Source organism: Gobius niger (assembly GCF_951799975.1).
Source record: "Gobius niger genome assembly, chromosome: 7".
Classification (NCBI taxonomy): Eukaryota; Metazoa; Chordata; class Actinopteri; order Gobiiformes; family Gobiidae; genus Gobius; species Gobius niger.
Window position 1 is genome coordinate 2,699,391 of NC_136858.1, and position 23,610 is coordinate 2,723,000.

The window sequence follows — 23,610 nt, forward strand, 5'->3', positions numbered from 1 at the left end:
AGAATGATCTCAGACCTGTTCACCACAACTGCCTCTAAAATCCTGCACTGTCACTCAAAAAGGTTACTTCAGGTCTGAAGTGCCGTCATACATGAGCTTAATATAGAAGCTGCAGTTACATGTATGACCTGAGGTGGCAGTAGTGAGTATAAAACGAACTTGCATCTAGCCCCTTTAAATGAGATAAATAGCTTGAGTTAAAGAATTTGAATTTGAGTTGGTTTGACCCAAGCCAAGATACAAAGGCTATACCGCCAATGGAACAAGAATAAAACTCACTAGAAATAAGACAAATAATTGTTTTTCACGTGAAATGACACAAAATTATATTATATTACTACTAGAGGTTTTATCTCATCTAAGACCAAATCTACTCAAACCTTTAGATTTAATCTCTTTATTCAAGTGTGTCATTTCTTCTTTAAAACGATGATTCTTGGAGTTGACCGTTCCTGGTCCAGACGCGAGAGAAAGTTTACAATAAACTTCCCAGTATGACAAACACTCACCAAAGAAGCAACAGCATTAAGTGGGGTTTATTAAAAAGCTTTCAAAATCATTACAGGGAAAAAGGCCAAATAACTAAATCTAGCAAAAATAGAAAATAGAAACTTGATATGAGCCCTCATCAGGGGCGTCCAAAGTGGGGCCCTCAGGCTTCTTGTTTTATTGGCACACATCGCCAGAGATGGTAATTTTACTGCAATTTTAATAATTCCACACAATTAAAACCTCAAAACTTCATATTCATTGTATGACTGAGCTGGCATTATGATTCCAAGCCTAAATAAAAGTGTGGGGAATGGTTTAAACCTCTCTTAAATGCACACAGTTGAATTTTTTAATGCACTGACCACTGATCTGTGGCCCTCCATGCTTTATACATGTCAATATACGGCCCTCAGTGAAAAAAGCCCTGGTCTACATCCTGGACCCATAGTCTAAATCTCTCTCCATGTCTTGTTTTAGCATGACATGACTTTTTACACTATCCAAGGCAAGGCAATTCAAAGTGGTAGCGGCACGGTAGCGCAGCGGTTAGCGCCTCTGCTTCACAGCTAGAAGGTCCCGGGTTCGATTCCCACCAGGACGGGGCCTTTCTGTGTGGAGTTTACATGTTCTCCCCGTGTCTGCGTAGGTTTCCTCCGGGTACTCCGGTTTCCCCTACCACTAAAAACATGTGCAATAGGTGAATCCTCGAGCCAGGTGATTCTGACCATCAGCCTGGCTCCACATCATGGAGACGGGTCCCCGGGCGCGGCACTGCCGTCGACCACTGCTCCTTACGGGTTGCCCCAGTGGCATCGAAGGATGGGTTAAATGCAGAGGACGAATTTCCCTACGGGGACAATAAAGTAAACAAACAAACAAGTGCTTCACAGTTGCATAAATACAAGAAAACAAGTAGAATCAATTAAAACATCAACAAAAAAAATAATCAATTACAGTAGAAGGCAAGAGTGCAGATAAAATACTTTGTGGGCAAAAAGAACTGTTTTCAGCCTGGACAAGCAGAGATGTTTTAAATCCTATTCTCTGAGTGACAGGAAGCCAGTGCAGAGACCAGAGCACTGGACTAATATGGTCGTGTTTCCTGGTTCTGGATGTTCTGCAGCCGTTACAGTCGTCTAACCTTCTGGAGACAAACACATGGATAAGTCTCTCTAAGTGTGGTTTTGACACTATTCCTCGGATCTTAGTTTTTCAGATGGTAAAAAGCTGCTGATGTTATTGCTTAGATGTGGCTGTTTAGGTTCAGGGCTGAGTCCATGATCACTCCTAGATTTCTAGCCTGAGTTTTTGGTTTTAGATAACACTTTTCATATTCATTGGTCCAGGTTTGCTGCAGTCTGAGCTTTGCCAAACATACTTAATAAATGATAAAAGTGATCCTGCCTGTACTGCTGACCTTCCACACACATATTCCTCCTTTGTCCGTCCCTCTGGAGCCGGCGAGTTCGCACTATATAGACCAGACTCAGCGCGGTGGATTTTTGCATACGTAATACCACTCTGAGTTCAGTCCTAATCGCAATGACTTTGACAGACGTGTGTTTCCTGGATCCTTCAGTTTCTAACTTCTTTCTGATGCCTGACTCTGAGCTTTGTTGTCGTTTTTAAGCCCCAAAACTCGAACCGTTTCAAAGCGAGGAGGTCCCGGGTTCAGTTATTAGTTTCCTGTTCCACTTTTCCAACACGAACTTTCAAAGCCGTTTCTACTTTTAATCCTTCACCCAGGTTACGCCTTCCGCCTGCTCCTGATAAAGCCGTTTTGTGGGAGGTCTCGGACTAACTTCACTCATAATTTACAAGTTTAGAAAAGGCTCCGGGGGGGGGATTCTGGCTCAGAGAAAGTCGGCGCTGCTAACAAGACAACACCAAAATAACCCGCTTTTTTTCCCCGACGCTCGCAGAGAGTAAACTTCGTCAACTTTTTGGACTGGAGTTTGAAGTCTTCCTGCGCGGTTTTAATGAGAGTTTGCTGGCTCGAGGCGCGGCGCTAACGAGACGCCCACTCGGTTAAGGCTGCGGAGACATTTGCATTTTCGTCTCGGCGAAAATAATTAGGAGAAATTACGGGTCTAATCGGAGCCAAGCGCTGCCTGTCTGCGGCTCGCGTCATCCAGACTGACGGACTCTCTGACGGGCGCGTACAAATATCCAAGTCAGATGAAAACGGATGGGAATTTTTTGTTTTTTTTTGGAAGAGCGTAGGCAGTTCAAGGCTGGACTATTAGCTGCAATTGAATCGAATTTGTCGTTTTAATGTTTGCAATTGGCAAATCATAGAAATGTGTGCGATGTAAATTGCTCTGACATGAGCTCTTTTCCGTCTGACCCCGGTAGCTCAGACAAACCTCATTAACTCTTCTAAATCTAAATCTAAAAAAGAGTCCGTGCTCTGTCCATGGACCTCCTGTAACTGCACACGGCCTCAGTTTAGCTCCGCCTTTGCACAGACAGGCTTCTCATTCAGGCAGTAATGAGTGGAACGAACTCCCAGAGAGTCTTTCCCCTGACCTGAACTTCTCTCACCAGTGTTGTCCTGTAAGTAAGTAATCCAACTACTGAGTACTCCTTCTAAAAGTAATCTAGTTACGTCTTACATAGTTTTAAGGGAATCGTAATCTATCACAGTAGTGGGATACTTAATAATCTGTACATCACACTTTACTTATTAGATGATCCATTATTGATCTCACAATGGAGAAATTCACTTGTTACATTCGGCTCTCAAGAGCTTAAGAGGCAGGAATATAAACAATAAGAAAACCCATCCATCCATCCATCCATTTTCTTCCACTTGTCCGTTGCCGGGTCGTGGGGGCAGCTGTTGGAGCTGCCCAAATCACATTGCACCGGCCCCTTATGGCTCCTCCTGCAGGTGGTGGGTCCACAGAAGGACGGCCTCATGATTAACCGGGCCTGTTGGTCTCTCATAAGGAGCTTCTGAACCGCTCTTTGTCTGACCCGTCACCGAGGACCAGTTTGCCATGGGAGACCCTACCAGGGGCACGAAGCCCCCGACAACAGAGCTCCAGGATCATTCGGGTGCTCAAAACCCCTCCACCACGTGAAGGTGGCGGCTCCAGGAGGGGACAATAAGAAAACAAAAACAAAAAAAACAATAAGAAAACAATAACAATAATAAAAAGAAATACAATAAGATTAGAATAGACAATGAAAAGTAGATTTCAAGGTCAGCATTGGCAGTGCAATGTTTACAGTCCTAGTGCAGGTTGTCAATAAGTGAGACTGGTAACGAGGTTATCGCAATAAGTCAGAGGAACCTCAGTCTCCTCAGAAGGTGGAGGAGACTTTGGTCCTTCTCATACAGGGCGTTGGTCCAGTTTATTGTTAAGAAAAACTGTCTTTTTTTTCTACAGAAGCAAAAGTTGTAGAGGCAACTGTTACCAGGATCAGCACTATGGATCACCACTGTGATCTTTATGCTATAGTGGGATGGCAATCTCTAGAAGCACTGTCTGCTGTTTATTTAAAAAGCTCTTCTTGGTGTCCTTCCTGATTATTTGTTAAATCTTATAAATGTCAGATTTAACAAATAAATCTGGCATCTGTGTAAAGACAGAATGGGGGAAGAAGGCCTTTTACTTCCTCACGCCAAATGTCTGGAAGGAGGCACAGAAAACCTTTAGTGTGGCTAATCTTGTGACCTTCTATCAGTTTAAATCCCCTGTAAAAGAGTTTCCTCCATGTGACTGCTCTTGTTTTGAAGTTTTATACGATTTCTTAGTATTGTGTTAAAGTTGCTGTAGTCGTTCCACTGTTGTCTTATTGTTAACTCTTATTTACCTTGTATGTTCTAACAGGTCTCTCTTGCAAATGAGACCAACCTGTATGAATAATAAATAATAATAATTGTTGAGGTGAACACCCAGGCACTTGAAACGGTCCACCTCCTCAATGTCCTCACCTGGATGTTCAGCGGTGTGTGTGCGGTAGTGACTTCCTGCTGAAACCATCACCATATCCTGAATCATGACAAAAGGCGTGTTTGACACATTTATTGCATTTTCTACTGACGGAAACTTCTTCTGAATGAACCTAATGCTAATCACAGTGGTTCTCAGATAAAAAGTACCATCAGGTATATAATCATTGAGAGAGGGCGTGTTCGATGTCCTCCCTGTGTTACTCCGGTGGCAGAGTGGTTAGCCCGGCTCCCTGTGCCTTGGTCGTGGCCAGAAATATCCAACGCTGGTGACATTTCCAAAAGGCAGTTGCTGAAGAATGAGCAATTTGCAGTGTTATTGTTCCGCCCACGCAGAGCGGAGCGTGTCACCGCTCTTTAAACGCTCCAAAAGACTTACTTATCCTTTAAATCCGCGTATTTAGAAGAAACTCAGCGTGTCTGGTGCGAAAACACAAGCGCTCCTGAGCCACGGCGCCGAATTCTCCGCTCCGTTCTGTCCACCTGCCCCCCCCCTCGATATGGAGGGTCTGTGTTCCTCTCGCCCGGGAGCGTTTGGACCGGAGAGATTAGACCAGGCTGTGACACTGACGAATGCCCCACATTAGAGCCCTCTGTGTGGGCTGCGTCTCTCCACGTCCTCCCCCATGCTCCTCCTCTGGTTCTCCCACAAAAAAAGACCTTTTCTCTTCAATAAGACCAAACAACGGTGCACCAGACACACGTCCATGAAATTAAAGGAAAAGCTAAAGGGTTGAAGAGGTTTGGAGAAACATCTGGTGATAAATGTTTTGGAGAAAATAGAGCTCATTTGAAAGATATCCGTGCACATAAAAGTCGAGATAATTCTGAAATATGAAGCTGATTCGAGAAATGGGGCTGGGCAATGTATGGAGAGTTTACCTTTGAAGGGGAAAACGATCGCTGTGTCGTACTGATATTTAACATAGTATTTGGTTTGGTCATCTAACTGTCAAAAACAAAACCAATGTGTCAACGAGCTGAATAAGTTTTTCCACAAATGTCGTTCAGTCTGTTCTGTTCCTTTTCTTTTTCTGAAGTGAATCTGCTGCTGTTTTTTTGTTGCATTGTTGGGCAAATGTGTTCAATGTGTGGGCGGGTCGAAGGCAAATCATTGTGCATGGTGCACAATAAAGTTTCTTTCTTTCTTTCTTTCTTTCTTTCTTTCTTTCTTTCTTTCTTTCTTTCTTTCTTTCTTTCTTTCTTTCTTTCTTTCTTTCTTTCTTTCTTTCTTTCTTTCTTTCTTTCTTTCTTTCTTTCTTTCTTTCTTTCTTTCTTTCTTTCTTCTCTGCTCTTCTTCTCTGCTCTTCTTCTCTTCTCTTCTTCTCTGTTCTTCTTCTCTTCTTTCTTTTCTGCTCTTCTCTTTTTTCTTCTTCTCTTTTTTCTTCTCTTTTTTCTTCTCTTTTTTCTTCTCTGCTCTTCTACTCTTTTTTCTGCTCTGCTCTTCTTCTCTTTTTTCTTCTTTTCTTTTTTCTTCTCTTTTTTCTTCTACTCTTTTTTCTTCTCTGCTCTTCTTCTCTTTCTTTCTTTCTTTCTTCCTTTCTTTCTTTCTTCTCTGCTCTTCTCTTTTTTCTTTCTTTCTTTCTTTCTTTCTTCTCTGCTCTTCTTCTCTTTTTTCTTTTCTGCTCTTCTTCTCTTTCTTTCTTTCTTCTCTGCTCTTCTTCTCTTTTTTCTTTCTTTCTTTCTTTCTTCTCTGCTCTTCTTCTCTTTTTTCTTCTCTGCTCTTCTCTTTCTTTCTTTCTTCCTTCCTTTCTTTCTTTCTTTCTTTCTTTCTTCTCTGCCCTTCTTCTCTTTGTTCTTTCTTTCTTTCTTTCTTTCTTCTCTGCTCTTCTTCTCTTCCTTTCTTCTCTTTTTTCTTCTCTTTTCTTTTCTTCTCTTTTATCCTTTTTCTTTTCTCCTTCCTGTTCTTCTCTTCTTTTCTTGTTTTTCCTCTTCTCTCTTTTCTTCTTCTCTCTTTTCTTCTTCTCTCTTCCTCTCTCTTCTTCTCTCTTCTTCTTCTTCTTTTCTCTTGTTGTCTTTTTTTCTTTTCACATTCTTCAAACATTTAAAATTTAGGACACCCATCTATAAACAGATTTTAATTCCATCATTTACATTTTCAACATAATATTGATAAAACAAAGGCGGGAGCTAAAGTTTGGCCACCTGCTGACTGAATGCCTCATGGACCACAGAACATGGCAGCAGAGACTCTTTCAATTCTAGTTTAAGGGGTTTTAGTTCTTTCTTCCAAACAAAACTCTTCCAGAACTCAGAGATGTCTGGCTGTTTGTCGGGCTCTGCTCTTTGGAGATTTAGATCAGGTCAGTGTGGAACCTGGCTTTGAAGATGATTTTGAGAAATATCTGCGATCGAATATTAGTAAAAACTGCTCTAAAACCTCTGTGGTATTTCATCGAGTATTTGCTGAAGTTAATGAATACAAAACTATGACAGAAATGTGCAGTTCCTTTCAGCGACTGAAGAAAACTGAATAGAAATGAAAAGAAGCGACAAAAACATGTGATCTTCAGAGCCACAGTTAGAGCCTCACATCCTTTAAATCCAAAGGAACTGTTTGTTCATGTTGGGGACGCTCTGAGAATGTGCGGAGCATTAATTATACGTGAATACTATAAAGAATTCCATGCATTTCAGAGCATGAATGTAAAGGTACACCTTGGCGGGTCTATATACATATATATACATACTGCATACTGTACATACCAAGACTGAAATACTACATGGAGATTTTCCTGCCATCATTTAATTTATGGATCTTCAAAGTTGTTCAAACAGACAGAAAGGGGAAGTCAGTGTAAACTCAGGCGAGGAGCGAGACATTCATAAATCCGTTCTAAATATTTAGGCCGTAAGGTGAACCGTGAAGAGTCTCGTTCCACGGAAAGGGAACTACACAATCTCCCATTCATAAATAATAATGAGTTATGTTGAGCAGCCAAAAAGGAGTTTGTCCTGCCAATTATTCATACTGAAACATTTAATGCAGAACTACTTCTACTGCTACTTCTACTGCTACTTCTACTACTACTACTACTACTTTGGGCCTGATGAAGGTAGAAAAATGCTGTATAAGTTGAGTCCATTTACCAAAGGTGGGAGACTCGAGTCACATGACTTGAGTCACAATGTTCAGGACTTGAGACGTACTTGATCAAAGCTCCAAAAAGACTTGACTTGACTTAGGACTTGAGGCCAATGACTCTCAATGACTCGCTGTGACTTCATAGTCATTACTTATTTGAGTGAAGCTGTTGAAAGATCAGGATTATTATTAATTAGCCGCATGCTTTTCTGGCTTCCCGACACAGGCGTCTAATCACTACAGCGCGAAAAGGCAGGAGGAAATATGTGTTTCTTTGGATGCATTAAAAGTTTTCTTAAGTGAGTGAAGAGGTGAAGATTTATAGACATTTATTAAGGACAGGAAAATGTTGGAAACAACGACTAAAGCTCCGGTACATAACTATAGCTTATTCTCTACTTCCTCAATTGTTCTTTGTGGACTTTGCCAAGTATACAGCAGTGTCTAATCCATTTGGCCCATTTTTATCAGATTTTATAGTCTTTATTCCTTGTCGGTGACTGAATAAAAGTACGGAGGCCGCCATCTTGCTGGTCTGTTAACATCAAGCGAGCACTCGATTGGTGCAGCATGATCATGTGACGGACCGTGCCACCATTATCGCATTCCGTCTGAAGAAAGTGTTTCTGTGAGACACCAATGTGAGAAAATGGCCCTTGAAACTACAATTTTCTATATAAATGTATTTAGAAACATTGAATCAGTGCAATAATTAAATCTGTTTGTTTCCAGGTGAAAGTTTATACGTAAAGAGACCACTGTCGTCTAATATTAGTGATCACGGCTGCACAACAAACATCTTTCTGAACTCCAGTGGAAGTGTTTGAGACGTTTGTATTCCTCCGTGCGTTTGGCAGACGCAGCAGCTGCTGCAGGTGTGTCGGCCTAATGCGTTTGAGCCGCCGTAATGAATAGAGCCGAGGAAATGAGAGCGTTTAATTGGAGGAGTGAGGCGCTAAACAACAAAACAAATACAGAGCAAAACGGCCCGATTTCCCCTCGGACCCGAGAGCGCCCGCCCCGCGCTGCTTTGAAGGAAAGAATTGAACCAGTGCTGGAGCGGCTGCAGCTGCAGTCCAAACCCAACACGCAGACACGTATGATACAGTCCAAGCCCAACACGCAGACACGTATGATACAGTCCAAGCCCAACACGCAGACACGTATGAACGGCTGATAGTCCAAGCCCAACACGCAGACACGGCTGATACAGTCCAAACCCAACACGCAGACACATATGAACGGCTGATACAGTCCAAACCCAACACGCAGACACGTATGAACGGCTGATACAGTCCAAACCCAACACGCAGACACGTATGAACGGCTGATACAGTCCTAACCCAACACGCAGACACATATGAACGGCTGATACATGGATGTCAGAACATGTTTGAACCACAGCTTTATTTGTAATAAGACTTACAGAGATTTTGCTTCATGCAAAGGTATTTGTCAAATCTGTGGTTGGTGTGGAGAATCATAGTTTATTTATAAAACACCTTACAACGAAGCAAAAAAGTACTGCTCTGTAAATTTATTTCTAAATGGAATTATTTTGCCCCTCCTGGAACCGCCACCTTAACGTGGTGGAGGGGTTTGAGTGCCCGAATGATCCTGGAGCTCTGTTGTCGGGGGCTTCGTGCCCCTGTAGGGTCTCCCAGGGCAAACAGGTCCTAGATGACGGGTTAGAAGCCCCTTATGAGGGACCAACAAGCCCAGTTTGAATCGTGAGGCCGTCCTTCTGTGGACCCACCACCTGCAGGAGGAGCCATAAGGGGCTGGTGCAATGTGATTTGGGCACCTCCAACAGCTGCCCCCACGACCCAGAAACGGACAAGTGGAAGAAAATGGATGCATGGAATTATTTTGTTCTAAATGTGCATAAAAAGTGACAGACTTTCATGAAAGTTGCAATTTTTGTTATTCTCAAAATATTTACTTTGAACATATCTCATTTGTGCGGATGAGATTAATGAGGAGTGAGGGGTGTGGGCGACGGGGGGAAGCCAGGTGAGGGGAGGGGGGGAGCAGAGCAGAGTTCACTCCACCTACTGATAAAAAACATTTCAAACAGACATGGCTTAAGGCAGCTTTAAGTGAACAAATGGGAAATAACTAATGAGAAAAGGTGCTGTATTGAATGTAATCTTTTGCATATTTATAAATACATTTTCTTGTCTTTAATTGTAAAATCATATGTTAATATTTGACTATTAGAATGCAATCATCTTAAATTATTGCACAAACAATAACACTGCAGACCCTGTAAGACACTTGGAAAACATTTGACTTTGTGCAAATTATTGGAAACTATTTCAATTTTAGAAAACACCTGACATTTTTTAGAAGTTACAAATACGTCATAAATATGAATTTAACACTTATTTAACAAATGACTTAAAGCACATAACACTAGACTGAAATATATGCATGCCCTCTGTTTTGAATACACTTTATATAAAATATCTTTTTAGACGCTGTATATGTGATTGACCTGTTTATAAAAAATACTGTGGAAATGAACTCCCCTCTTCCTGGGACTCAAACCCGGGCCCTTCACCCTGTGCCGTGATTCTCCCCGTTCTCCGGGCGTCCGTCTGCCCGCACCCCCCCCTCTCCTTCGCGCTGTCAGTCGTGGCCAGACCTGCTCCTTCATTAGCATGATCAGTATCAGCGCTGCTCAGTGGAGCGTTTTCCTCTCCGTCGCTCGAGTCGAGTGTTAAATATTCATGTGTTGTGTTGTTAAAATCAGCCTCATTATCACCGCGGCCTGTTTTGAACTCATCCTCCTCCCCCCCCTCCTCTCTCTGCCTGTTTCCCTCATAAACAACTGCACGAGGCTCATGTTAAAGCGATGCACCAGAGGCCTGGGTTTAGTTGAATCAAACACGGAGTCTCTTGGCTATTTCGGATTTGAGATTCTATGATCATTCGCGCGATATTCCGTCTGGTGAATCCTGGAGAAAGTCCTCGACAGAAATGTTTAAATTTGTGCTTTTGTGATCATTTCAAACACGCCTCCATCCCGCTGCTGCTTTGCGCTTGTTGGTAAATGCCGTATTGATCTTCAGCGGCGCATTCAAAGTCGCGTCTTGAAGCGTGACTCACGTTGTAAATCGCCGCCGTCCCTTTAAGACCCTCTTTCCGTCGCTCTCCGTCAAACAAAGCGGCACCGGAGAATCGATGCATGTGGCTACAGTGTGTTAGAGACACGGGCAGGACAAAGACAGGCTTTTGGAAGGTCTGGATCCATGGTGTGTGATCACTGAGTATGTGCAATATTACGATATGATATTGTGATAGTGTGACGTCTGTAGAAAGGGCTCTATAGTCTAGTGGGTTTGGACCTGTTTTAGTTGAGACCAGGGCCATCGGGAGCACCGGAAGTTTGGGTTTGATTTTGTGAAGTTTATTTGTGTCACAGTCACGAGAGGAACCTCCTTAATGGAACACACATTTTAAAACTGTTTAGCAATATTACAAATGTTCCAGAAAGTTGTAAACAATATGATTAAAGTAATGAGTGCTCTGAGGCGTTAGCTTGAATTCGGCAGCTTTTGTCCTCGGTTTCGCAAATTATACTGTTTTGGTTCAAGGGCTTATTTTTCTGCTAATGGCCTCCACTGTAGCATTGAATATGAATATTGAATATGTTAAAGGGCCGGTTTTGACCCAAAAGTCCTGTCCAGCACCTGGCTGAAACCCCCCGCATTTTCCATTCAAATTACATAGAACATTTGCCTTGAATATGATCTGGCAACTGCCTGAAATGACCCCATGGAGGTCCCGAACCTCAGGTTGAGAACCAGTGCTGTATGAATCAGGTCTGTTTTTTGACATTACACAAAATAATGTGTAATGGATGCTTGGTGAACCTTGGCCAGAACCAAAGTGGATTAAACTCTCATAACCAGCGACGATGGAGAGACCAGAGCAGTATTTATTTGTATTTATTGTTTTATTTGGTCGGGACAGTGCACATTAATGAACACTCTCATTCATCCTGGCCTATTGTGCATGTTTTTAGTGGTAGGGGAAACCGGAGGAAACCTACGCAGACACAGGGAGAACATGCAAACTCCACACAGAAAGGCCCCGTCCCTGGTGGGAATCGAACTCGGACCTTCTAGCTGTAAAGCATGAGCGCTAACCGCTGTACTAAATCAAAACTTGTGTTAGCATGTGTGTTAGCGTGTGTGTTAGCGTGTGTTAGTATGTGTGTGTTAGCATGTGTGTTAGCGTGTGTGTTAGCGTGTGTGTGTTAGCGTGTGTGTTAGCGTGTGTGTGTTAGCGTGTGTGTGTTAGTATGTGTGTGTTAGCATGTGTGTTAGCGTGTGTGTGTTAGCGTGTGTGTGTTAGCGTGTGTGTTAGCGTGTGTGTTAGCGTGTGTGTTAGAGTGTGTGTGTTAGCGTGTGTGTTAGCGTGTGCGTCTTAGCGTGTGTGTTAGCGTGTGTGTTAGTGTGTGTGTATTAGCATGTGTGTGTTAGCGTGTGTGTTAGCGTGTGTGTGTTAGCGTGTGTGTGTTAGCGTGTGTGTCTTAGCGTGTGTGTTAGCGTGTGTGTTAGCGTGTGTGTGTTAGCGTGTGTGTGTTAGCGTGTGTGTGTTAGCGTGTGTAAGCATGTGTGTGTTAGCATGTGTATGCTAGCGTGTGTGTGTTAGCGTGTGTGTTAGCATGTGTGTGTTAGCATGTGTTAGCGTGTGTGTTAGTGTGTGTGTTTTAGCATGTGTGTGTTAGCATGTTTGTGTTAGCATGTGTGTGTTAGCGTGTGTGTGTTAGCTATTAATGAAGCTGTTTCAAATGTCAACTCCTTTTAACTGCATTGCGAAGTAACTTTTTTCTGTGATATTTATATTTCTACTATTGGTAATGTTGCATGGGCATCAACTCGGAGAGAGGGGGCGGAGTTAACACAATATCAAGCGTCTTGTCTTCCAGGTTGGTAAAATACCCCCAGAATATACTAAAATTTCCTCACAAAAATGAGTACTCCATAGTGGGAGAGGTACAATATATCACATAAATGCCTATACTTTACTTTGGAGTGGCTAAAATAGCAGGATAGTCCCTTTAAGAGGAGGCCAAAACCCTCCCTGTGAGCTCATGAATGATGTGCAGTGATTTTGGAGAAAGTCCTGCTTTACTTTGGGCCAGTGTTCAGGCTCTGCTGCTCTGCTCCTTTTCTTACGAGGAAATAAAGGAAGCCGCTTCATCTGTGGGGTTTCTGAGGTCTCTGTCAGACCCGAGGCCTCCATTAACACCCACTTTATCCGCCGCTGCATTTTTCATCGACTGTGTTAAAAATTTAAACACCTTTTTCTTCATCGCGGCCTGTGATTCCAGCGCTTAAACCGTGTCCTCGCGCGCCGCTCCTCCTCGCCGAGGATCTGAGGAGGGAAGGACCTCGTTTCTGGCCGAGAGCGCCGCGGCTTTTACGGTCAGAGACGCCGCCTTGTAAAAGATGTAATTACAACGGCCCCGAGCTAAATGGTTTCAAGTAATTGTGCGATCCTTTATCCCAAATCTACGCTTCCGTCTCGGTTACGGGCGGAGGAGGCGCTTTCCCCGCATCTGGTGAATCATTTTCAATCTTTGTTTGGTGGAACTAAACATGTTTGGAGCCAGAGAATTGGAGGATTCTTGAAATTATCGATTTAGTGGTTTACTGGTTTAAGCTTTGTGAGCTGATTCAGGACAATGTTGATGAGCTGAATCCTAAAATCAAATTGGTTTTGCTCAGTCAAGTCCATTTTTTTTTTACCCCTCTGCCAAATTTTGGAGAAAGGTTCAACACTCTAAGCCTAAAGAATGAGATCAGCTGAACATGAATGACCAGGTTATTCCATCTATGGATTTCTTCTTCCCTGATGGCACAACAAAACCTGAATAGGTCGGAGGATTGTCAATTATTTCCCCCAAATTGATAAAAAATGCACTCGGTTAAGGTTAGTTTTCTCTGATATTCCGGAAGTCCCTCCTTCCTGGAACTAATCAGTCTAGTATCCTCCTGGGTTGACCAATGACACAAGCTTTTCCTGGCCTGTAAGATCCAATCAGGAGGGAGGGGGAGGAGCTTGATCATTTACTTTTGGAAGTTCTGTTCCCGCTCTCCTCATTTCAGAAACTAAGAAGGGCTTTCTGTTTAAAGAGGGGAGGAATATGTTTGTTTCACTCGGTCTCCTCACTTCACAAACTTACAGACTATCACTTTAACACCTTAGTTTTCATGTCAGGGTGTAAAAGACAAAACTTACCCCGTACGATGCTTATTATATGATGTTTTGTTGCTGGCGTGGTGGAGAGTGGCTCCTACAGACTGCAAACTTTCCGGTCTTGAGCTTAACAATGTTTTTTTTAAGCCCAACAACAAGGTTTTTTGAAGGTTTTTGAATATCTAATTCGCAGCCTGATTGATTGAGCTTTGTCAATTTTTTCCCCCATATTGATCGATCTCGATTTTCGATTTCATATTTTTTTGTTTGGTCTTTCCTGGTCTAGCAAGTAAACAGGTTCTGCAGCCGGAACTGAAAACGGCAGCTAACTCAGCGGCATAAACAAACTCCACACTTCTAGCCTCACAACATCCCCTCACCTGCCCAGGCTCCAGCAACTCACACACATCTGCAATGGAGGCGCAAAACAGTGGAATGTTTGAAGAATGTCAGGGACAGAGTTAGTGTACGGTTTGTGTTCAGAGTTTAGTGCTAACAACTTACTTAATGTACTAGGGCTGTTTCACGTGTGTTTATATGTTCAGAAAGCATTGATTTCCTACAAAAGCTGAAATAGTTTAAAAAAAGTGCAACAGTGTTTGTTTTATTTAAAATACAGACAAAGCCATATCAAAATACAAAGTAAAGGAACAATAACTATGGATTGTTGATCGTTTCGAAGGTATTACATGTACTATTTGTAGTGTCAGAAACCTGTTTTACATAATAATAATAATTCCGTAAATGCTCTAATATAGGCCGGGGCCTTTATTTACTCAAGGGCATCTAGGACCAGGCCTTTATTGGAACCAGGCCACAATTAGAGACAGGCCTTTATTTCTATTTGAGCAAAACGGACGACCAGGAAAATGAAGAAAAACAAGATTTGTGTCCATTTGCACCTAAAATATCAGGTTCATTTATTAATGAACATTTTAAACCCTCTCCCAGCGGCTGGAACATTGACGCCTTTTATTTTGTCGGGACAACAGGAAGTGTTTCGTTGCTGTTAGCGGAGCTTTGACATCAATGTCACTGCAGGTTTCTGTTTCGTTTTTACCGCGGACCGGATTATTTGTGTTATCTTGTGTAAAGGCGAGTTTAGACGGAGCGTTTGTGTTTGTGATCGATCATGAGACTGACCCGAGAGAAGACGAGACGCTCGCGCTGATGGGAGGAGTTATTTTGAGGCGTGGGACTGACCTGCACACGGAGCAGCTGGACGTGCTTTGAAGACGCGATGGTGACTTTATTAAAACCCTGGAGGGTCACACAACATTTGTTGTTTGCCCTGTTTCCAAATATCGTCACAGGAGGTTTGAAAAGTGGCTAAATCTGTGTCAAAGTTACGCTCGGATCAGCTCCTCCACAGCGTCCCCATCGGCCCAGGTCGTTTGTTTACTTGCTGCACGTGAGTTTTCATTTACACGAGACAAATTCCTAACATGGGGAATATTTCTACTGCTATAGTTTCTAATAATAGCCCCGGCCTGTTTTAGAGACCGGCTTTAATTTGCCTCCGCCAGCCGCGAACCTGGCCTCTGTCAGAGACCCGGCCGCTAATGGAATACAGGCCAGTATTGGAGAATGTACGGTAATAATGATATTTTTGAACTAGATAAACTCTCTATATCAGCAACATTGTTTTCAGCTTGAGTCCTTCCAGTGAGCTTTGATTTTGCAGATTTGTAAAATGCCACCAGACAGTGATCATTGTAGAATTCATAATAATGCGGTGAGAGTGACTCTATTGCATTGGCGACCGACTCTTATCTGCCCCCAGGAGCCCCGTAGACGGCGGCTCATAAGGCTCACATTGCCGACACCGCGGGCGCAGTAATCCACCCAGATAATGTATTTTTTTCAAAAACAAGACGGTAATTATTGCCGTCAACATTTTTACCGGGGTTTACCGCTACACCGGTAACTGTGACATCACTGCTATGTAGGCTACATAAAGAAATACTAGTAAACCGCGCATGTATGAGTATAAAAGATGATCACACTTACACTTCACTGTTAGAAGTTCCAGCTAATCCACGTCCGCAGCCTCAAAATAACCCACATGGTCCAAACACAGAGATCGATAGTTTTCGAGTCAGCGTGAGGTTGGAGCTGATTTTTCCTCTCCTCTCTTATGTCCGAATACTAGATCCATGCGTAGTGTGTGGCTTCCTGTTTGTTTGGCCCGAGTATTCCCTGGGATTGACCTGACAGGCGCTGCTTTTTTTCAGAATGCGACAGGACCTGGCCTATCTATTAAATGTGATTATCGAGATCGACCTTTATTAAAATTGCAATGAGAAATTCGATCAATTGCCCATCTCTAATCGGTACTGCAGCTTTAAATGTTTAATCATTGTTTGTTTCGGGCGTGAGGATAAAAGTTACACACGTGGAGTTTGTTTTCAGCGCAGGAAAGCCACGTCTGATGAGCGGCAGCCATGAGTCGGTTTTCAGGTTCTGTGTGTTGCTGGATGGATGTTTTCTTCCGTAAGTGAAGGTAGTTTTTCCCGTCGGCTGAAGCCTCTTGTGTCTGTGGCTAACTTTACTCTTTAGTCCGATTATAAATAAACACAAACACAGCTGTTCACGGCTGCCACTGTCTCCTTCCAACTGTATCCAAGACTATACTATTTACTTAGGTCGATAAAGAGCGTAACAACACCATTGAGCCAAGTGTTTGAGGCATTTGTTTAAAGTGATAAAACGTGGGATGAACCCGGGATAATCTGTCCGAGGGAAGTCTGTTTCATCTGAAAAGAGTCCCGCCGTAACACAAGAAGTTTAATGAAATATCTCTGTAATAAGTATGGATTTCGCCGCCTCTCGCTCTGGTTTGTGCGAGCCCGGAATAGCTTTTTAATTTTTCATTCACGCACATTAGCTCTGCCGTTCAAATATTGGAGTACGCGTTGAGCTAACAGCGGCGCCGAATTCATTTCAGTCTTTCAGCGGAACAGACGGAGAAATTACCTCCCGAAAAAACGGGCGTGGATGAAGCGAGCGGCTTTTGGACTGAAAGAGCGAGGGGGGGGGAAGAGTGTCGGCTGCAGATGATGAGAAAAGCGGAGTTCGTTTGATTCTGTTCGACTTTATACCAGACTCGAGGTCCCATGTAAACAGAGGGGCACGATTTAAACAGAAAAACAAAGAAAGAAAGATGGTGCCGTCAATGAGTGACACAAGGACCTGATTTACCGACTTATTCAAAGGATAAACTTACACATTAACCTCACGCCTGAACCGGGCGCAATTTCTCCAGTTTGATTTGACCCAAATGTAAAAAAACTTCTTGAAAAGAGCAGCAAAAGAGCGACAAAAACACAATTAAAAAGTGATGAAAAAGCAGAATAAAGAGCCACAAGAAATCCACTACAGAGCGACAAAAAAGTGACAAAAACATGACTACAAATGTATTGGTAGCAGAGCAACAAAGCAAGGAAAAAAGTGAAAAAAAGTGCAAAAACAAGACACAAAAACCCTACAAAAAAGAGACGAAAACATGACAAAAATGCGGCGACAACGCAGCAAAAAAAAGTCATGATCAGTTTTGTGGGTCTCAGCTTTCAAATGAGGCTGAACTGGAGAAAATGCACTTAAGGCGAGTGCATTTAGGTGAAAGTGTTGATTTTTCACGCAGTGGTCGATTTTGATCTAGTTTTCTCTGATATTCCGTAAGTCCCTCCTTCCTGGGACTTATCAGAGTCTAGGATCCTCCTGCGTTGACCAATGACACAAGCTTTTCCTGGCCTGTCAGGTCCAATCAGGAGGGAGGGGGAGGAGCTTGATCATTTACGTTTGGAAGTTCTGTTCCTGTTCTCCTCATTTCGCAAACTAAGAAGAGCTTTCCGTTTAAAGAGGGGAGGAATTTGATTGTTTCACTCGGTCTCCTCACTTCACAAACTTACAGACTATCACTTTAACACCTTAGTTTTCATGTCAGAGTGTAAAAAAGGCAAAACTTAACCCTGTACGATGCCTTTTTTTATGACGGTGGAGGTGGAGTCGCTCCTACAGACTGCACATTTTCCATTCTTGAGCTTAACAATATGTTTTTTTTAAGCCCGACAATGAGGTTTTTTGAAGGTTTTTGAATATCTAGTTCCCAGCCTGATTGATTGAGCTTTAAACCCAAAAAAACAAGGCAAAAAAAAATAATAATATGCATTAGCTTATTCAAAAACAAAGTCCAAAACTCTTTGTTACTCATATACAAACAAACCCATTTCAAACTGGGTGTATCCACTCTTTAGGTTTTGTCACTGAAAATATCGCCAATTCTTTACAATTTTCCGGCATAAAGTGTCTTATTTCTATATGAAAACATTAAATGACAGAACACTTGCAATGCATTTTCCCCTCATGTTTATGTCAGTAATCGACAGCAGGAGTTTCAAATTGATATCACTAAATAATATTTTTTTCCCTATTCACCGGCAGCGGGACAAATTAACATGAGGAAATGTACTTGTATCCTCCTCACTGCTACATATCCGTCTATACTTTTATGTTTGACGTCATTCTCCGTATCAATAGTCGTAACAGACGCAATATGAACCGTGAGGGGATTTCAGGACATGATATCGTAGCTTTCGCGGTGACGGTGGAGCAGTGAGTTCATCTTCCTCGCACATATGAGAGGTTTGCAGGTTAATTCCCTTCCCTCCTGTTTCCTTCCTCACTGTCACCTTTTGCCTCCTCTCTCTCTCTCTCTCTCTCTCTCTCTCTCTCTCTCTCTCTCTCTCTCTCTCTCTCTCTGTTTACCAAAAGGCTAATCCCGATCCTATCTCTCATCTCGCCCCCGCCGTCGTCGTGTGGCGGAGCGGCCCTGTCGAGACTTGACCCTCTTAACTCTGTCATACCGCCTTAAACGCTCCATCCCGCCTTAATTCCCGGCCGTATTTCTCCCTGTCAGCTCCTGTTTATGTCGTAACGTCTGCGCTCGGCCTCGTAAATATCGTTTAGCGGGTTTATATATACGGACCGCAGAACCAAAGGGGACTTCAGCCACGGAGAGACAGGGAGAGAGTTCTAGATCATCTTTGGTCCGGAGCCAGTATTCATCCACAGGGTAGTATTTTCATGAAGTATTAAAAAAAAATCTCATCAGTGCATTGAGTAATTGGATTATTAACAGCATAAAGCACGATATTGTTGTTTTTCCTTTACGTTTGATGAAGTTATTGTGGCTGTCGCTTGTTCCTGGTTTTGTGGAGCTGTCCGTGGTGCTGAAAGACCATATAATGTAAAACTCCACAGCTGAAAATTCCCACCTGTCCTTCATGATCACAGGATATGAATGAATGAAGTACAAATAAGACCAATATTTAGATCAGCGTTTCTCAAACTGTGGTCCCTGGACTTTTCCCTGAATTAAACACAAGATTTTTTGCAGTTTGCTACAAATACTGAGAATATTGATTATAATACTTTAGTCTTAGCGTTTTTCCAGATGCTCAAAGTCACTTGTACATTATTCATTTACTCCCCAGTGGTGGTAAGCTTGTAGCCACAGCTGCCCTGGGGCAATGTTTCAGCCCCTGGCCTCCAGTCTCCCTCCTTCTTGTATTAGTTTGTGTGTGTGTGGCTATTTCCCTTTGTCGTCTATGGAAACCATGGCTGTGTGAGCCCTGGCCTGGGATTGGAGGACTCGTTTCATGCTCGGTTCTGATTGGCTGTTCGTCTCTGGTCCTGATTGGTGCGGCGTCTGAACACCTGGCCCCTAATGAATCTAGCAGAGCCGGGTTGTGATAGGCAGACTGACGGGAGTGACACCACAGGTACAGACCAGATGTGACGGATCAGAGCAAAGGTGGTCCGGCCTTGTGTCTAGGACTTTAGCCGTGGTATGAGAACCACTGGTGGTACTTGGATCATCTGCAGTTTTAGTTTTTTCTCTTTTATATTACATTTCATTAATGTTTCAGTCATACATTAGGCGTCCAAGTTAGATTTATTTAGAACCTTTTGAGATTTTAACTCGGTTTAGGCCTGGGCGATTTTTTAAAGGTACTATATGGAGTTTAAAAATGTTTAAGGCGAGACACTGCAGGTGAATAGGGAAAAAATGTATATTTACAGATATCAATTTGAAACTTTTGCTGTCGATCACTGGCATAAATGTGAGAAAAAAATACATTGCAATTTTCTGTCATTTTATCTTTTCATATAAGAACAAGGTGTTTTATGCCTAAAAATGCCCCAAATTTCCCATCTTTTCGGCGACGAAATCTGAATAATGGATAGAGCTATATTCAAATGTATGGTTTCATTTTATTGATAAATGAGTTACCAAGACTTTCTCAGAGGGGATTTTGGATTTCTTGTTTAGTTTTAAAAAAGCAGTTTTTTAGCTGAAAGATTTGTACAAATGTACGTTTCGCCTTATTTTTTGACATTCAAAACTCAATAAATGGGGCTAGGGATTAGATAATAAAAAATCCCTCTGAAAAAATCTTCCAAATATTGTTCAGTCCAAGGCTGGAAAATTTGAAGTCTTTATGTGCTGCTGACGTGGACATAGTGTCGCCACAATGACAGAAACATGTGTTTTGAGAAAAAGGCCCTTGAAATTGTGTTCTCCCATATAAGTCTATGGGGGAACATTGAATCAGTGCAATATTTAAACATGTTGTTGTGAAGATTAGGTATATTTTATGTTTCCGGGTGAAAGCTTGTATGTTCAGAGACCAATTTGGCCCAAAACCTGAAAACTGAAAGAAATGAGTTTTGCCTGTAGTGTCTCCCCTTAAGCTTAAGTATTTTCATCCCCCCCTAAGTTCTTAATTCGGGTCCGAAGCGCCGTCATGCACGAGCTTAATATAGAAGCTGCAGTTAGACGTATGACCTGAGGTGGCAGTAGTGAGCATAAAATGACTAATTGCATTTAGCCCCTTTAAGCACCACTCTTTAAGAACTAATTTAACCTTTCAAATGATCAGCCATTACTTGACTAATATTATTTTACAATATACTTTTTACACGACTAATATTTATTTATATATTATACAAAAGCCTTAGCTCTCTGTGACAAAAAAAAAAAATCATCTTCACGCTAAAGAAATGCAAAATTAGTATTTTTCTTTTCAATCAACACTTCATTAGTTTACTTTATTAGTTTATTTCAACAGGGACAATGTGCAAAATAAACAAACTAAAGATGCTTTTGCACCAGATTAAGCTTGAGTGAGTTTCCATCTTCAGTCCCTGAGCAGGTGAGGACAAGATGAATATAACATTCTCATATTTACATTTGTAGTATATGGTATGTTGTGAAAGCTTCATTCTACCGTTTCAAAGGCATAAACTATTTTTTCAAACTGATTCATGTCCTGCGTTTGGTTAATAGTTGTGGAGAGAAAGTATTTGTTTCTTTTCCTGGTTCTTTCAGACGTATTAGTGTCATGTGACCTCATTCCAGTTTAATGAATCCATTTTCGACGCTCTTCATCCACGTCTGTGTTTGAAGTAATGCCCGTGCGCTCCTCTCCCCTGCTTTCTCCCGCTCGCTTTAAATTACCGCCTCTTTTGCCGGCTGACAGGCCCATGATGGATGTTCTGTGTTTATCTCGTAGCCCCCTGGTCCCGCAGACGTCAGGGGTGTTCTCCCGCCGAGCTGACAGGGCCGTCCCGCCAGGAGAGAAAATAAATAAATAAATCCACGGCGCGCGCACGGCTAATAAAAGCGCATTAGAGCTGGCAGCCGTGATGTTTCGCCGCTTTGACCTTGACCGGGGACGTCGGCGGGAGAAAGCATTTGTTTACGCCGATACAGTGACATTGAGATTCCAGATAAACCGCTTTACTGGACGATATAAATGTTTATGAGACGCGGGGGTGTCGGGACACGATGGAGATTTCACCTCGTGGCAGGAGGCGGGAACTGTACGCGCTGGAGTACTTTTATCACACAGTACTTTTTATTTAACTGATGTTATTCAACCTCTTAACTACAGTAAGTGCCTTTTCTTCAGCTCTACAATGTTACAGCCTGAAGGCCAGAGTGACGCCTCATTTGAAAGCTAAGACCTGCAAAACTCATCTAGAAGGATCTTTTCCCTCGCCTTGTTGCCTGCATTTTTAACACACTTTTCTGTCACTTTTTCATTTTGTCATATTTTTGTTTTATTTTCGTCACTTTTTCGTAGGGCTGGGCGATTATGTAAAAAAAATAATCACGGTTATTTTCCCCATAGTGTTCCATCTTGATTTTCGATTCAATTTTTTTGTTTAAAGGGACTAGATGCAAGTTCGTCATTTTATGCTCACTACTGCCACCTCAGGTCATACGTGTAACTGCACCTTTTATATATTAAGCTCGTGCATGACGGCATTGACACATTAGGACATGGCTGGAACATGTAGGTGGAAAATACGTAGTTTTAACATTTTTAAACTCTGTATAGACTCTTTAAAAGAAAAAAAAAAACAATATATGTGGTCTTTCCTGGACGCGCATGTAAACAGATGCTGCGGCCAAACTGAAAACTGCGGCAACTCATCAGCAAAAAACAAACTCCACACCTCTAGTGTCACAGTAAAAGATGATTTTGAGACAATATTCTTTACATTTCTGACATTTAATTTGATTTAAAACTGTATATTTGACTGATATTAAGCCACAATATCAAACTGCAGTATCCAAATGAACATCATTAAGCCAGATTTGAAATGCTGTGCAGCTGCTTTTAGGAATTATATTTTATAGTGGGTTCCCCCGATTTGTTGCTCCGGTGATTTTTGTTGGACGCGGCCTTAAAGGTTTGGGAACTCCTAGTCTTGAACCAGAAAACAAAACAATAATGTCTGGAAGATCTGCAATTGGGTTCATCTGTAATGTCAAAAAATGTGTGAAAAATTGGGAATAATTTGTGGATAATTGGGAAGAATTGTGGCAAAAATGTGGATTTTTAAAAAAAATAATAATTGGGAATAAATTGGGCAATAAACTGAGCAAATATTAGGGGCAAAAAGAGAATTAATTTTGTAAAAAATTGGGGAAAATGGTGCAAACATTGGGCAAAAAAATTTGGAAAAAAAGGAAGAAAGATATGGGAGAAAAAAATCCTTCCTTTAGTCACTTCCTTTAATGCTGTTCTTAGACCAACAGCATCAAAGCTTGGATTTAAAGATAGAAGAACTTTTTTTTCAGTACCTGCTTTTGATGCTTTTTTGATACCAGTAGAACCTAAACTTTTTTTCCCGATACCAAACTGGTATTGTTTAACGGTTCCCAGCCCTAAAGAGAACCCAAACCCAACTACACATGAAGTAAACTCGTATATCCATGAATATTCCGGCTCCTCTAGCCTCTGGCTCTTAAATCCATTGTGTTGTCTTCTGTGTTGTCTCCGCTCTGATTGGCTGAACAGGGATTTCTGCCTGGATGGTCCCCTCGCCTCAGTGACCCCTCCCTGCCCCCTCCCCGCAGCGCCCCCTGTGGCCGGGGCTCACCTGCGCCCTGGGGGTGTGGCCGATTGGACCGTGTCAGACGCGCCTGTCGGGCGGAGGGCACTGGAGGCACAGAGGTGGAAACTCACACAGGCCGGAGCCGCTCGGTGCAGCCACACAGAAAACACCGGAGAGGATCAGGCACAAACAAATGATCTGATTGGGATTCATCAGACAAATGTCACAATTACCATTCGATTTTGAATTCATATTGCTCTGGCGCTGTATTGCTTGATATCTTTGTAGCGTAACATAATATAATGAATGTCTGAAGGCTGGAATGAATACAGAAGGCTCAGGCAACATTATTCAATTTAAAAATGCTTAAAAAAAAATGTGATCAAATTTGGTACTGCAGTGGGCACAAAAAACCTTCACAAACAAGTGGGTTTTCAGAATAGACTTA

The 23,610-nt window shown here is 42.3% G+C and overlaps 1 protein-coding gene across 1 annotated transcript in view; it reads left to right on the forward strand.

The window, feature by feature from the left end:
- mgat4c (mgat4 family member C) overlaps positions 1 to 23,610 on the forward strand; it is a 567,909-nt gene that overhangs the window by 46,419 nt on the left and 497,880 nt on the right. The gene's annotated exons all lie outside the window — the stretch shown is intronic.